The sequence below is a fragment of the Panicum virgatum genome, chromosome 2N (genome assembly GCF_016808335.1).
Source record: "Panicum virgatum strain AP13 chromosome 2N, P.virgatum_v5, whole genome shotgun sequence".
NCBI classification, from domain to species: Eukaryota; Viridiplantae; Streptophyta; class Magnoliopsida; order Poales; family Poaceae; genus Panicum; species Panicum virgatum.
In genome coordinates, this window is record NC_053146.1 from 31,854,944 (window position 1) to 31,865,340 (window position 10,397).

Here is a 10,397-nt window from a genome sequence, read left to right on the forward strand (position 1 = left end):
ATCCTCCTTTTGATTAGTGGGGTTATCTCCTTCCGACGAGGGAGGTGCCTCTCGGGGTTACCTTGGTGGTTGTCGTTTGGTTCTCAGTAGCAACATGATTAATTCTGATTAATTACTATGTAACTGGGTTAATGGTAATTCATCAACTTGTAGTAATTAGCTTTAATAAAATTTTGCCAAGAATTAAAAGCTAATGCAGTTGAGTCAGCCAACCTTAGAGCCTCATAGTTTGTGTTATACTTGTTGAGTACAAGTTGTGTACTCACTCTTGCCTCTTCTCTACTTTTTCCTCTTGGATACACTACTGTTGCTCAGTTCCTGCCGACACGAGGGAGTTCGTTCAGTGCTACCAGGACTACGAGGACTTCTAGGCGTTCGTCTCCCAGTCGACGTCCCTGTGGCGCCCTGCTCAGCTTCGGAGAGTTTTTATCGTATTTGTACTTCGCTTCCGCTGTATCAGACATTTTGTCATTAATGTAATAAATAACATTTGTATTTTGATTTATTATGACTTATTCGTGATATGTGCTATGATATACTGTTCATTCTGTTGTATATACGTATGACTTGATCCTGGCACGTATATGATTGCTCGGTTTATGTTCTTTTATAAACCGGGTGTTACAGAGTGGTATCAGAGCCGTATCGACTGTAGGACGAAAGCCTAGATAGAACTGGTCGAGTTTTAGGACTTCTTCTCTCCAATCCTTGCTTGCTGAAACTATTTTACTATTATACCCCTTGAATTCTATGACCTTTACTCGTCTTGCCTTGATTTCTCTCTCTAAAGAATAGTTTTCGTAGATTTTGGCCTGAACTTGTCATCTGACCACCATGAGTATCAGCTAGGTGACCCTCTATAATAATACGGTAGTACGTTCTGCGACGCGTTGTGTTAGTCGAGTCGGATGTTAAACTCGGCTAAGTCGTGAAAATTGTCTGCTTGTTATTATGCTACATGTTTGTTTTGGATTTTTGGTTGATTGCATAGTTTAGTAGTTTAAATTTGTTTAGAGAAAATCACTCTTATGTTAAAGTTAACTAATTAATAAAATTAGTTAGATCGTTGGGGGTAAAACAGTCCACTCTATCATGTCTACTTTATCAGGTCTGAGTCTTTTTCCGCAAATAGTTATCATATCCATTTGAATTTATTCCTGCAATATCCTTACTCGTGAAATCTTTTGTCCAAATCAGATGGTGAACATCAGGCGTGGTTCTCACCAGCAGGGGCAGAACAACCAGGGGCAGAACACCCAGGGGACCGGGATCCCGATGCCTCCGCCTTTGACTCCGGAGCAGTACTTCCAGCTCCAGATGCAGATTATGGCCACCCTGAACAACACTGTTCAGGCTCTTCAGCATGCTCACACTCAGCCTCCGCCTCCTCCACCGCCGCAGCCCCGCGACAGGCATGCTGAGTTTCTGAGGGGTCACCCGCCGATGTTCTCTCACACGTCCGACCCTCTTCAGGCTGACGACTGGCTCCGTGCAGTGGAGCGCCAGCTGGACATCGCCCAGTGCGATGATCGGGAGCGAGTCTTGTACGCAGCAGGACAGCTGCGAGGTGCAGCTTTGGACTGGTGGGAGTCCCACCCAGTTCAGGACCGCGAGGCTCTCACCTGGCTCCAGTTCCGGGAGTGGTTCCGCAGCCACAACGTCCCCGCGGGCGTTATGAAGATGAAGCAGAAGGAGTTCCTTGTGCTGAAGCAGGTAATCTCAGATATAATCATTCAGCGTTTCCTTTTGAGCTAATACCCCCTTGTTCTATCTTTCTGAACCATGAATTAATCCTTCGCTATATATATCTGTCTTTTTCACTTCAGGGAACTATGACGGTCATGGAGTATCGTGATCGTTTTCTGCAGCTGGCTTGCTACGCTCCTGCCGATGTTGCGGATGACCGCAAGAAGCAGGATCACCTCATGGAGGGTCTTGAGGACTACCTCCAGTACGCGCTACTCAACCTCCGCTTCGACGACTTCAACCATCTGGTTGACAGCGCGCTCAACACAGAGCGCAAGCACTTGGAGATGGAAGACAAGAAGAGGAAGATTGTCCCCGTTGCTTCCGGCAGCAACACTCGTCCTCGTCTCTAGCCGCCCCTGCAGTACCAGCAGCAGTAGTACCGGCCTCCCCAGCAGTACCAGTAGAGGCCGCAGTAGTACCCGCCTCGACAGCAGCAGGCAGGTCAGGGCCCGAGGTTACCGGCACCTCCGGCTCGTGCTCCACCAGCTCCGCCAGCACCTCAGGCTCCACGGCAGGCAGCTCCTCCTGCCGGACAGCAGGCTCCAGTGACTCCTCGCGTGTGCTATCACTGCGGCCATCCGGGGTACTATGCCAACTCTTGCCCCGGAAGGCGCAGGCGGGACAGCAGGGGCACCCAGCTCAGCCCAGGGCACCAGCACAGGGTCGGGTGAACCACGTGACGGCCGAGTCAGCGGCCGAGGCTCCTAACGTGGTTATTGGTACGTTCATGGTCAACTCTCACCCTGCTACAGTGCTTTTCGATACCGGTGCTACTCATTCTTTCATTTCAAAGTCATTTGCCGAGAAGCATGGTATACCAATTTCTTGTATGAGGATAGCTATGGTAGTTACCTCTCCTGGGGCCAGATACATACATGTTCTATATGCTCCAGAATTAATATTGTCATAAAGGGGGCAGAGTTCCGCACTGGTTTGATCGTCATTGATTCCTCGGGGATAGATGTGATTTTGGGCATGGAGACCCTTACCAGATGGGGAGTCCGTATTGATTGTGCTCAGCGGACAGTTCATTTGTCGGCATCTGATGGCCAAGAGGTGACAGTCAGTGCTTCAGAGCCCTCGGGATTTCTTCATCAGATGGAGGCTAGACCCACGGACGGTATTCGCGTGGTGTCTGAATTCCCGGATGTCTTTCCGGATGATCTGCCAGGTATGCCGCCTGAACGCACCATTGAGTTTTGTATTGATCTCTTGCCTGGCACAGCTCCTATTGCAAAGTGGCCCTACCGCAGGGCACCTATAGAGTATGAAGAAGTCAAGAAGACTATTGATGAGTTGCTAGCCAAGGGCTATATCCGTCACAGCTTCTCTCCTTGGGCTTTTCCATTATTGCTGGTAGATAAGAAGGATGGCTCGAAGAGAATGTGTGTCGATTATCGGGAGCTGAATGCAGTTACTATCAAGAACAAGCATCCACTACCCCGTATTGAGGATCTCTTCGATCTGCTTCGAGGTGCTCGTATATTCTCGAAGATTGATCTTCGTTCGGGTTATTTTCAGCTGAGGATCCGTCCTGGGGATATTCTGAAGACGGCATTCACCTGCAAGTACGGGCTATATGAGTATACGGTCATGTCCTTCGGCTTGCTAATGCCCCGGCCTTCTTCATGCACTTGATGAACATGGTTTTCATGGATTATCTGGATGTCTTCGTGGTGATCTTCATTGATGATATTCTGATCTTCTCCGAGACAGAGGAAGAGCATGAAGAGCATCTGAGGCTCGTGTTGCAGAGATTGTGAGAGCATCAGTTGTATGCCAAGTTTAGCAAGTGCGAGTTCTGGATTGACGAGGTTCCATTCCTCGGTCATGTTATCTCTCAGGGAGGCATTGCTGTTGATCCGAGCATGGTGAAGGATGTGCTCGAGTGGGAGACACCGCAAACAGTAAAGGAAGTCAGGTCATTCTTGGGCTTAGCTGGATATTATCGGAGGTTCATTGAGAATTTCTCCAAGATTGCGAAGCCTTTGACTTCTTTGCTGGAGAAAAATGTGGCTTTCGTTTGGACTGATGAGCGTCAGAGGGCCTTTGATGAGCTGAAGAAAAGGTTGACTATGGCGCCAGTCCTGACTCTACCAGACCAGATGAAGAGGTTCACGGTGTATTGTGATGCTTCGAAGGATGGTCTTGGGTGTGTTCTGATGCAGGAGGGCAGAGTGATAGCTTATGCTTCACGGCAGTTACGTCGGCATGAGCTGAACTATCCCACACATGATCTTGAGTTAGCCGCAGTCGTGCATGCTCTGAAGATTTGGAGGCATTACTTGTATGGGCAGCAGTGTGATATCTATACTGATCACAAGAGCCTCAAGTATATATTCACATAGAATGAGCTGAACATGCGGCAGAGGAGATGGTTAGAGTTGGTCAAGGACTATGACCTGAAGATTCACTATCATCCGGGCAAGGCCAATGTTGTAGCAGATGCTCTGAGCAGAAGAAGTTATGTCAACATGGCCGTGGCCTTCCAGATGCCTCCAGAGTTATGCGAGGAGTTTGAGCAGTTGAGTCTGGGCTTCTTGCATCATACCTCCAGTGCAGCGTTTGAGGCAGTACCGACTCTAGAGTCAGAGATCAGGCAGCATCAGGAGGAAGATGAGAAGCTGCAGGAGATCCGTGAGTTGCTCAAGAAGGGCAAGGCTCCTCATTTCAGAGAGGATGATCAGGGTACCTTGTGGTACAAGAACCGGATCTGTGTGCCAAATGTGAATGATCTCCGGAAGTTGATTCTGAGTGAGGCCCATGATACAGCTTACTCTATTCATCCGGGCAGCACGAAGATGTACTATGATCTGAAGGAACGTTTCTGGTGGTATGGGATGAAGTGTTAAGTGGCAGAGTACGTGGCTATTTGTGACACCTGTCAACGTGTCAAGGCTGAGCATCAGAGGCCAGCAGGTCTGTTACAGCCTTTGAAGATTCCAGAGTGGAAATGGGAGGAAATCACTATGGACTTCATTGTTGGATTGCCTCGTACTCAGAAAGGGTACAACTCCATATGGGTAGTAGTGGATCGTCTGAGGAAGGTTGCTCACTTCATTCCAGTGAACACTACTTACTCCGGTGCTAGACTTGCAGAGTTGTACATCTCTCGGATTGTCTGCTTACATGGTGTGCCCAAGAAGATAATATCTGACAGAGGGTCTCAGTTCACTTCTCGATTCTGGGAGCAGCTCCATGATTTGCTGGATACGAAGCTGCATTTCAGTACGGCTTATCACCCTCAGACAGATGGGTAGACAGAGAGAACCAACCAAGTGTTGGAGGATATGCTGAGAGCTTGTGCCATTCAGTACGGTACTAGTTGGGATAAGTACCTGTCATATGCTGAGTTTTCATACAACAACAGCTATCAGGCCTGTCTGAAGACGTCCCCCTTCGAGGCATTGTATGGCAGAAAGTGCAGGACTCCTCTCTATTGGGATCAGATTGGTGAGAAGCAGCTCTTTGGCCCTGAGATCATAGATGATGCAGAGCAGATGGTTCAGGCTGTGCGAGAAAATCTGAGGATTGCACAGAGCAGACAAAAGAGCTATGCAGATGGCAAACGGAGAGACCCGACTTTCAGTGTTGGTGATCATGTATACCTGAAGGTGTCTCCGATGAGAGGAATCCGCAGATTCAATGTCAAGGGGAAGTTAGCACCTCGGTATGTTGGTCCATTCAAGGTGCTAGAGAGGAAAGGCGAGGTTGCTTATCGCCTGGAGTTGCCCACCAGCCTCTCAGGAGTTCACGATGTCTTCCATATATCTCAGCTGAAGAGGTGTCTGCGAGTACCCGAGGAGCAGGCACCACTGGATGGAGTAGATGTGCAGGAAGATCTGACTTATACTGAGCATCCGGTGAAGATTCTGGAGACATCAGAAAGGGTTACTCGGAACAAGCGCATCAGGATGTGCAGAGTTCAGTGGAGTCACCACAGTGAAGCTGAGGCTACATGGGAGCGAGAAGACGAGCTGAAGAAGACATATCCAAATCTCTTTGCTAGCCAGCCCAGCTAAATCTCGGGGACGAGATTTCTTTAAGGGGGTAGGGTCTGTAACACCCTAATTTAAATTCCAGCATTTAATAATAAATTTAATTGGCTTTATTTAATTTTCTAAGGTTTATTGTGTTAGACTTGCATTTAATCTAAAGTTTTGTTCCTTAAGTAATTAAAATTTTATCATAGGTTTAAAATTTTGGTGTTGCATTCATGCTACTGCATAGTTTTAATTATTTGAGTGTGGTTTGAATTCAAATTTGTATTTGAATTCAAACTTTGTTTGAATTAGAAATAGAAAGGAGAGAGTAAATAGAAATAGAAAAGAAGAAACCCAGAAAACCCAGCCCAAACTCGAACCAGCCTAGCAGCCCAACCCACTTCCACGCGGGCCCAACCCAGCCCAGCTCCTTTTCTCTCTTTCCCGCTCGGCCCAGCAAACCCCGCACCGGCCCAGTCTGCTTCAGCCGGTCCGCTTCTCCCTCACGCAGCAGCACGGAGCTCGCGTCAACGCCGAACCGCAGGCCCACCAGCCAGCTCCTCCTTCCCCGCGTTGCACAACCGCCGCGCCTGATCCTCGCCGGGAGTTTTGCCGGCTTTCCAATCCCGGGCACGCACGCCCAGGCCATCTCGCCGCCCTACAAATAGAAGCCGAGCCTCCCCTCCTCCTCCCATCCGCAGCCGCCACCCCTAACCCTAGCTAGTCACGCCCGCGCCGCCCCGCCGCGCAGAGTCCCCTGCGCCGCCACGACCTCAATGCTCTGCCGCGCCCCTTCCTCAGCGGAGCCGCGCAAAAGCTTCATCCCTAGTCCAGGAGGCTCTCCAAGCTTGCTGCCCGACCCCGGACCCTTGCCAGCGCCGGAATCGTGGACGACGTCGCCGCCGCCGGTGAGACCAATTCCGAGCATTTGCTCGCTTCCTTTGATCCTCGTGTCCCACTGATCCACGGTTCTCGCTCGCAGATCGACCATGGAGCTTCCTGTGTGATCCAGGAGCTCGGACGCGTGCTCCATCATCCCGGACCCGAACGCCAACTGTGCACCGCCGCCGGACCCCGCCATCGACCCCGCCGCGCTCCATCTCAGGCCAATCCGAACCCCCGGTAAGCCACTGCCCAACCCTCCTGTGCTTTTGAGCAAGTGCCCGTAGGCCAGGGCCTATTCTAGGCGCCGGTATGCCGCGCGCCGGCGAGCTCCGCCCCTCAGAGTCTCCACCGCCATCGCATCCTCGCTCCTAAGCCGCCCCGAGCCCAGAAAATGCCACGGGTGGATCACGCATGACGCGTAGATCCTCCCCGACCCAAGCCCGCTCCGTTTTTAGCCCTGGAACACCGTTAGCGGTGTTCTCCGGCGACCCCTCCGCTGCGGGAGCCCCGTCGCCGGCGAGTTCCGCCACCGCCCGCGCCCCCAACTGTCCTCAGCCATCGGATCCGAAAGCGATGGCCGCGATTAGATCGTTCCCCATTTAGATCCGAGCCGCCAGATCTGAATCTGACGGATCAGATCTGAAGATACCCCTTCGCCCTGCACGTTTTGCATAAGTGCCCCTGTTCTTTCCTGTTATCAACCCGCGGTCCAGCCTTAGTCAAAAATAATTACACTTAGGTCCCGGTTTTTACCCAAACCCCCCTGACCTTCCTAGTATTAGTACCCGCCGTCCAGAGCTGTCGGTTTTGCACATTAGCCCTTAGATTTAATGGTTATTTACGTTTTAGCCCTCAGTTTTTGCAGAAAACCCCCTGGAACTTAGTTTTTCTCGCAGATAAGCCCCTAGATCTTGTTTTAGCTCTAGTTTATGCGTTTTAGCTCCGTTTTAGGCGTTCTTTATATCCACGCGATCGTTGTAATGCGTAGAATAGTTTTAGACTAGTTTAGTGTGCTGTTTTTATGTATTGATGTACTGTTTCTTAGCTTTTGTTAGTGTTTGCTTGTATGCTTATTGTTGTGCCTTGTTTTGGCCATGTGTTCGTGAGTAGACGTTGAGCTACCGGAGGAGCCCCAGTACCAGTACCTGGAGCAGCCGTCTTCTGACCAGTTTGAGCAGCAGCAGGAGCAGTACGAGGAAGGCAAGTATAACATGAACAACCTATCACTTTTAAATACACTTTCATACTGCATTTTAATATTGTATGCCTATAAGGACATTCCTAGCCACTTTATATCCTTTATATATATCCTTTGGGTTGCATTTTGGTTAGTTGTGCTAGGTGCCGCGCTATAACACATAATGGTCCTTTTTAATTAATTTGATTAATGGTATATGCAACTTAATTCTGAGAGTGGCCCTCTGTGTGGCTTGAGTGGCTCACGTCTCGTTAAAATTGGTTTTTGTTAGAAACATGGTTTAGGGGGCCAGCACGGTGCTTACTGCCTGGTTGGCCACTCTCCATAAGGACCGGTTCATAGAGCGACAACCTGGGACAACAGCGCTACCACAAGACTGGAATGGGACGGCCTTGGCGTAATAATTAGGTCTTTTTGGTTTGGAGTAACTTACCTGCGGGGCAAGGGTGGTAAGCTTCTATGTCCCTCGTACTGAGTGGCCTCGTCTGTGGTATTCTTGACGCCCACTAGACTTGCTCCATAGTCGCCGATCTAACCCTCGCGGTTACTCCCTATCAACGAGATTCTTTGTAAAGGCCTCGTAATGAGTCGCTAGCCATCTCACCTAAGGAAGTGTGATGAACAACTGGCGTAACTCACGACTTGTGGGTAAAGATGTGGAACCTCTACAGAGTGTAAAACTGGTATACTAGCCGTGCTCACGGTCATGAGCGGCCCAGATCCTCCTTTTGATTAGTGGGGTTATCTCCTTCCGACGAGGGAGGTGCCTCTCGGGGTTACCTTGGTGGTTGTGGTTTGGTTCTCAGTAGCAACATGATTAATTCTGATTAATTACTATGTAACTGGGTTAATGGTAATTCATCAACTTGTAGTAATTAGCTTTAATAAAATTTTGCCAAGAATTAAAAGCTAATGTAGTTGAGTCAGCCAACCTTAGAGCCTCATAGTTTGTGTTATACTTGTTGAGTACAAGTTGTGTACTCACTCTTGCCTCTTCTCTACTTTTTCCTCTTGGATACGCTACTGCTGCTTAGTTCCTGCCGACACGAGGGAGTTCGTTCAGCGCTACCAGGACTACGAGGACTTCTAGGCGTTCGTCTCCCAGTCGACGTCCCTGTGGCGCCCTGCTCAGCTTCGGAGAGTTTTTATCGTATTTGTACTTCGCTTCCACTGTATCTGACATTTTGTCATTAATGTAATAAATAACATTCGTATTTCGATTTATTATGACTTATTCGTGATTTGTGCTGTGATATACTATTCATTCTGTTGTATATACGTGTGACTTGATCCTGGCACGTATATGATTGCTCGGTTTATGTTCTTTTATAAACCGGGTGTTACATCCCATGATCAAGATCACGTACACGTCCACTCACACACTATGCTTCTATACTGAAAATATCAAGCATTCCCATCCACCACAAAATAAAACTCCAAATCATACCATGACCCCCTCTCTCTCCAAAGTTACCATCAGGGATGTGGGCTATACAAAAAGAAATAAAAGATGCATACCCAAAGAAGGTATGCCACATGCTCCCTAGAACATGTTAAAAAAAAGAAGAAGATGCATACCCACGGAAGGTATGCCACATGCCCACAAGGCATGTAAAAAAAAAGATAGCCCACATCCAAGAAAAATAAAGGAGAAGGGATGGTTCATGAAAAGGAGTTCATACACCATCCACAAAAATATATATATTTATATATCCACACACTTGCACATCTTGATCAAGGTTTATGACTTATTTCTTCTTGGATCTAGTCTTTGACTTAGCAACATAAGCAAAGAAAGCATGCCTCTCTACTCCTACCCTGAGCTCCACATAAGCCTGATTAAATGATAAGAGAAAAGAAGGCAACGACTTTGCCATGGTAAGGAACTACACAAAAAAAAGAGTGATTTGAGAGTTTAATTTGAGGAGCAAGTCTATTCTTTCTTTTCAAAAATAAAAACCCAAGTTTTTGAGCAGGAAAAGCTAGGAACCTAAAATCTGCATTGTTCAATTCTTCAATTACCCAAGAAATCATGGTAGCCACTAAAAAAAAAGTTCCACAGGATTGAAAGATGCTTGGAATAACTTGTATGCATGTTTCTTCAAAGAAGTTGCATCCACCTTAGTCTTCGCCTCTTTACTCGAGGACGAGCAAAGGCTAAGTGTGGGGGTATTGTTGACGGTCCTTAAGTTAGAAACAAAGTCGTCAACTCCTGCAACTTTTCATAACATTCAAACACCAAAAGTAATTGTAGGACTTATTTCTAATCATTTCCATGAGTTTTGGTGATTCTTGGATTGCAGGCACCATACCCGGAATAGAGCAAAAACAGACAAAAGACACAACACAATTGAACAGAATAACCGACACTGCGTCAAACATGCAAAGGAGGCCCACAAACCGACCAAACCGACAAACCAAGCCCCAGCACCGATCATCTAACATCAGGAATCACCAGGCAGTGTACCAAAGAAGGGCGGTTGCCAGAGGCGGCACAGGGGGCTCGGCTGACCCCACCTGTAAGCCTCTCCTGCTAAATTTTGGTGGGAAGGCTGATCTTATCCTCCAGAAGGCGGTTGTCA